The sequence below is a fragment of the Cornus florida genome, unplaced genomic scaffold (genome assembly GCF_030987335.1).
Source record: "Cornus florida cultivar Cherokee Brave unplaced genomic scaffold, ASM3098733v1 CherokeeBrave_3.0.0_Hap2_Chr01, whole genome shotgun sequence".
NCBI classification, from domain to species: Eukaryota; Viridiplantae; Streptophyta; class Magnoliopsida; order Cornales; family Cornaceae; genus Cornus; species Cornus florida.
The window spans coordinates 24239539-24246450 of NW_026775571.1; the positions used below are offsets into that span (position 1 = coordinate 24239539).

A 6912-nucleotide genomic window follows, 5' to 3' on the forward strand; every position below is an offset into this window, starting at 1 on the left:
TAGTCTTTCAAATATCTTTGGGCCACTTTGGGATTATGGTTTTAAAGGAGGGTTTTTATGCAATTGACCATAGATGTGTGTGTTGACCATGGTGTAAGAACACATAGTGAGTGGAGGATTTCTATTTCCTCCACTCACTCTTAACCACATTATTTCATTCTCTTCCTTACAAGAAAACCCTAGCCTCCATGGATGGAGCTTGAAACCTTAGGCATTGACCTTGATCTTTGAGGCCCTTCCAATTACTTTAGACCATAAAGCTTGGAATACTTTTTGTTCCCCTCATCCTCCTCTTCAAAACACTTAAAGGATCTTTTGCTTTGGTATCTAGAGATTCAATTCTCTAGTGAGGTATTGATCTATTATTTTGAAGTATTTTTATGTCATTATTAAGTGTTTTATATGCATGGAAGAGAAGGACCTGTATTTTGCCCTTAAAATGTTTTAACCTGAAATTAATCTTGTCAAATTAAATTTATAATATGAAAATATGTTCAATTAGCTTTCATTTAGTTTTGGTTTCATGTAATTTGGATTTAAAATGAATTAGTTATGAATTTTTGAAGTTGCAAGCTAGTTGCTGGATATTTGAAGCTTTTCCTTTTTGGTCCGGAAATGAATTTTTATATGGAGTTGTGGCACTTCAATTGCCTTGAAATTTTTACTGGAACTTCCCCCTTGGGTTTAACACTACAGAGAATTTTTTTCATGATTTTAGAGCATTCCTAAATTTTTTTTAAAAATCTAAAACTATCTGCTGTCCATGTTTTTATTGCAGCTGGAAAACATATTTTTAGATGATTTATTGCACTAACCTTTTGACATTGGATCATGGCTTAAATTTTTAATTTTTTACTCTCATATGTTTACTTCCAAAATAAATTAGGTTTCCCCAATTTGCATGTCAAATGAATTTTTCATGAATTTTCAAAGTTGGAAGCTACAGGTTGAAAATGTGTTTTCTGGGCAGAATTTGTTTCAAAGTTGTGGGTCAAAACTGTTTCAATTGGGAAAATATTTTGTTAAACTAAATTGATATTATCAAATTGAAGTGTTTAAGCTTTCGTTTGGCTTTTGATTCATTCAATTTGGGTTAGAATTGAATTTTTTATGAATTTTACAAGTTGAAGGTAGCAAGCTGAAAACTCTGTTTTGCGGACCGAAAATTTAGGGCGATTTCATTTCAGTGGTAATTGGGATTTTCATTCCAATTGAGGTAGGGAATGTTTTATGATTATTTGTGTGTTCTATTGTGTGTTTGCCATGATTATACAACATATATATATGCCTTGTATTAAATCTAGAAAGTTAAGTATTTTTATTTCCTTGTATAAGATTTAAAATTTATGATGCTGTATAACTTTGATTTGAATTGTAACATACTATGAAATTATGCTTTTTTGAGGGAACCGGCATCAAAATGTGTTGCTATCCTAACAAATCAAAGTAATGGCATAGCCTTACCCTCAAACTAGCATACAGATATAGTACCAGACATTAAGACATTGAATGAACCTTGTTATTCAATCAAACATTTATTTATTTATTTTATTATTGATTTCATTTTTTTTATTTATTTTTTTTTTTTTTATGTATGACCATGTGCAATGTCCAAGTTCCTTAAGCTCTCTAATCACCCCATATAACAAGCGTTGAGCCAACGACTCCCAAACCAGATGGTCTTAGAGCGTTAAGAGGGCGTAATGACTCGGAATGGCTAGGCTACGAACTCAAACTAATCATACATCTTACATTCTTTCCTTATCTTCCTTTTTAATCGGCTGACATGTTGAAAGAATGTAGTTTTTTTTTTTTTTTCCTCACCTTTGGTGAGTGCTTTTATTTTTTTTCTTTACAAGATCATTTTATCAAGAATGAAAGCTTTCAAAGCATACTAGCTCAATTGGGATAAACCAAGACAATAATCAACTAAGCATGTACCCCACAAATTGAATGCTAGCGTGTGCAAGTGCAAGTATAGAATTCTAGAATCAACTTTTAAAGCATTTTCAACCAACAAGATGATGTGTACCACAAAAGCAAACATGATGTCAAAAATTAAAATTTACCCCTAAATGGCATCCTAGAGCATACAAGAAGTATTAGACTCTAACAACTTGCTTTTCAATGGCACTATGTTTCAAAAGTTCGAAATCATTGCCAAACACATCTCAAATCTCAATTATGTATTTAAAGCTCAACTTAAAGTAGAATGTAACACGACTACCTTACCCCCAAACGTAAACTGCACATTGTCCTCAATGTGCAATGAGAACAATGAAAGAAATGGAAAGAGTATACCGTGACGGCAAAAGTTAATGACGCCCGACAATGATCCATGACGAAAGAGGTCTCCCCCAAACTTGGATGCAAAAACCTACTAGAAAAGCCACACTAGCAACTCACATCAAATATCAAGTGGGATAAGTAAAGCATACAGTCCAAAACAATATAGAACAAGATGTGAAGAGATATGATATCAAGCCCTTTGTAAAAGATGAAAACATGCATAACTAAGCAGAAGGACATAACAGGGATACATACATAAATCTATATATATATATATTTTTTAAAACATGAATGCAAATTTTTTTTTTTTTAGAAGAATAAATTTTTTTTTATACATATATATTTTTTATTTAATTTATTATTATTATTTTTATATTTAATTTATTTTATATTTATTTAATTTATTTTTTCTTTTCTTTTTTTTTTATTATTTATTTAATTTTTTCCTTTTCTTTTTTTATTTTTTATTTTTTATTTTTTTAAACATCACAAGCTCGCCGGAGAAGACAACCGGCAGAGCTGGGTAAACCGGCCAAGAATCGCCGGCGAGAACAACGAAGAGCCGCGACGCCGCAAAGACCCAGCCTTGATCGCCGAAAAAAAGCAGCGACCAAGCCGAAATCGCCGGTGAAAACCCAACCGCGATCGCGATCAAAGAAGAACCCGGCGATTTAAAAGCTCGCCGGAAGAAAACGGCGATTCAGAAATTCGCCGGAAGGAAACACAACCCAGAAAAATCAGCGAAGAACGGCGACCCATCGCGACCCAACCGAGATCTGAAACAGAACCAGTCGAAATCCAGCCAAAATCACTGGAGAACGACGTTTCGCATTCTGGCTGGAAAGATCCGCAATCCAGTTGCGATGTGAGAAGAACCAGCCGCGAATCGCTGCACAAGCCCAGTCAAAATCGCCGGAATATGAACAGATTTGACCGCCGGAAAGACGATCAGATGGTGCGACCAAAGAAGAACAGAACAAACGCGATCAGAAAAGAACAGCGTCCTAGCCGAGATCGCAACGCCGAAAAAATAAAGGCCGAAACAGCCTTAATCGCCGAAGAACGACCCAGATTCGACGAAGAACAACGAACAGATGCGACGAGTTGAAGAGAACAAGAGAACAGCGGGAGATTTCAGTTCGTGTTCCACTCGAACGCCAGGAAGAAAATTGGGTGAAGAAATTTATGGGGAGGAATAGAAATTTGCTTGAGGAATTCGACGGGGAAGAGAGGAATGTAGTTGGGAATTAAAGCTTAGGGCAGTGAATGGAAGGCAAGGATAAAGAATGAGGAGCTCGATCACCTTAAGTGAGGGATCGATAAATTTAGACAAAATTTTGTCCCTTCACTGTGTTGCAGAAAATGGAAGCACAAGTTAAAAGGGGTTTGATCCACATGGGTGAGGGATCAATCCATTAGGGCCCTTTTTTTTTTGTGCTTTCTGCCCAGCATGGGATTGATCAATCCCCTTTATTTTTTTATTTTATTTTTTTAAATAAAGCAAAATTAAAAAGAAATATATACATAAAAATAAATTAAATTAAAAATAAAATAAAATACTAACATACATCACCCATTACAATTTTTTTTTTTTATTTTGAATTTCTGAAAGCGGAATTGTACAAAAAATAAAATAAAGTAAAAGAAGAAAATAAAATAAAATTTTATTTAGATGAAGATGTACGAGATAAAATAAAGAGAAATGAGGGAGAAGTAAAGTCGGGAAACTCTACGAAAAACTAGTGTTTAACGTCTCTAGCAAGACATTGTTGAGACTCATTAGTCGAAAGAATCAAAAATCGGATATGAGACATCCTCATTGATCCGTTTATCTATTTTTCCCAATGGATCTTCTCTCACAACAATGAATACATCTCCCAAAAGAATAATTTGGAAAGAAATGATGGAAGATGCAATTTGTTTCCTTTCATCCACGGTCTTAAAAATAAAGTCCATAATGATCGGTCTTGCACTTGGCAAGGTAATGTCTTTCAAAGACTCGGTTGGATTATTAGGAAATTCAATCTCTTCATCCTTTTTGTCAACTTCCACATTGATCGTTTTCTCCTCATTCACTAAGGTTGCCTCAATGACTTCATGCTCAATATTACAAGGAATGTCCTCATAAATTGGATTGGCCATTGGCGAACTTGCCACTTCTTCCGCTTCTTGATAAGAAAGAGTACTTGCAGCTGGAGGAAGAGATTCTTTTGAGTTTTTCCATGGCGGGAAGTCTAAGATGGCCACTGAGTCCATTAGAGAATTCACTTCATATATGGAGCTTTCAATGTCAAATGCATCCATATTGAAGTGAGAGAGGCATGCCTCAAGAGGATCTTTAGAAGGAATGGAAAGATTTGAAGGAATGGCTTTTTCAACAATTTCATCCAAGACATTCACGACGAAACACTCGCCTTCATCGATGGGATGTTGGCTCGTGTTGAACACATTAAGCTTAACCATCATATTGCCAAAAGAGATGTCCATAATGCCGGACCTACAATTGATTGTCGCATTAGCGGTGGCAAGGAATGGTCTTCCTAAGATGATGGGAATGTAAGTGGTAGGATTAAGAACCTACTCAGTGTTAAGCACAACAAAATCAACCGGGAAATAGAATTTGTCAACTTTGATTAGGATGTCCTCAACAATTCCCCTTGGTTGTTTTGTAGACTTATCGGCGAGTTGAATAACTATCGAAGTTGGCTTAAGGTTTCCCAAACCTAATTGAAAATACACGGAGTAAGGAATAATGTTAACACTAGCCCCTAAGTCAAGAAGAGCCCTTTTAACCTCATGGTTCCCTATGGTACAAGAGATGGTTGGCGCGCCGGGGTCTTTGAACTTAGGTGGGGTGTTAAGCTTAATGATAGAGCTCACTTGCTCCGTGAGAAGCACTTTCTTTGGGCTTGGTCCCTTGTTCTTCCTCTTTTGAGTACACAAGTCCTTCAAGAACTTGGCATATGGTGGAATTTGTCGAATAGCATCAAGAAGAGGAAGGTTGAATTTAACTGTTTAAAAACTTTCATCATGTCATTGATTTTTCCTTCTTGCCTCGAAAATGGAGTCAAGTTTAAAGCTTGAGGAAATGAAGCTTTTGGCTCATAAGGCTTCTCTACATGGGAGGAAGATGATGATGATGGAATTGACTTCTCAATGTGACCACTTGCCTCCTTTGAAGTAGGGATGGAATTGGGAATGGTAAATGAGCTAACACTTGGTTGCACCGGAACACTAACTTCACTAGGTCTCTCAACTTTGTTATCAATTTTTCTCCCACTTCTCAAAGTGGAAATGGAGTATGCATTTTGGTTAAGTTTGGGTTGAATAGGCCCTTTCCTTTTCATTGTTTGAACCATTTGCCCAATTTGGGCTTCAAGTTTTGCAATTGATTGAGAATGTGAATGAAACACTTGATTTTCCTTTCGAAGATCACCCAAAGCTTCTAAAACCTTATCTTCAAAAGTGGGATTTCTAGGAGGCCCTTGAGGTGGATGAGAGTAAAATTGATGATTTGAAGATTGAGAATTGGAGAATTGATTCACATTTGGAGGAAGATAAGATGGAGAGAGGTATGCTTGAGAGTTTGCAATTCGGAGGTGGGGAGGTACATACTTTTCTTGAGAATTTTTATGAAGAGGAGGAATGATACCTCCTCCTTGATTTCTCCAAGAAAAGTTAGGATCACTCCATCCGGAATTGTAGGAGTTAGAATTTGGATTACTTTCCGGATGAATGAAAACAGCATTGACTTGTTCTTTATACTCACTCGGAAACACTTGTCCAAGAGGACAATTGGAAGTATTGTGAGCATAACTAGAGCAAGTCATGCACATCACACTTTGAGAATGGAAAGAGTTGGATGATTGAATTGCCGGGTTTTAGCTCGAAAGAAATTTATCAAACCTTAGAGTCAGATTTTTTACCTTGGCGGCAATTTCCATGGAACTCTCCACTTGAGAAAGACTGGAGGTTTTCTTCCCTCCTTCATTTAAATTTTGGCCAAATCGGGACGATGAAGAACGATGCATTGAATTTTCGCTCATGCGATCAAAAAGATGCCACACATTGTCTTCATTTTTGTCCAAATAGGCTCCTCCACATGAAGCATCAACCATATCTTGTTGGGTATCGGATAAGCTTTCATAGAAGCAGCGAACTAACTGCCACTTTGGAATGTCGTGATGTGGACAATTCCGTAACAAATCGTTCAAATGCTCCCATGCTTCATGTAAAGGTTCTCCTTCATTTTGCGAGAATTCACGGATAGAAGCTCTCATAGCATCGGTTCTACTTGCGGGATAAAATTTTTTTAGGAATTCATATTATAGTTGAGCCTAAGATGTGATTGAATTTTCCCTCAAGTTATTGAACAAATATTTAGCCTTTTCCCGAAGAGTGAAAGGGAAAAGCTTCATTTTTAAGACTTCTTCCGGAAGGTCCGTGATTTTCACGGTTGAACAAACTTCCAAAAACTCATCCAAATGTTTATGTGGTTCTTCATTGCTCACCCCATAGAAAATGGGGCACATTTGGATGGTTGCGGGCTTGATTTCATAATGGGTTGCTAGAAAGTTTGGCAACCTGATGCATGTTAGTGCATTGTATTCATTTGGAGTGTAG

At 36.5% G+C, this 6912-nt stretch overlaps 1 pseudogene; it reads left to right on the top strand.

Annotated features, from left to right (window-relative positions):
* Window positions 1–6465: 6465 nt before the first annotated feature.
* On the top strand, window positions 6466–6564 carry LOC132284111 (small nucleolar RNA R71; annotated as a pseudogene).
* The last annotated feature ends 348 nt before the right edge of the window (window positions 6565–6912 follow it).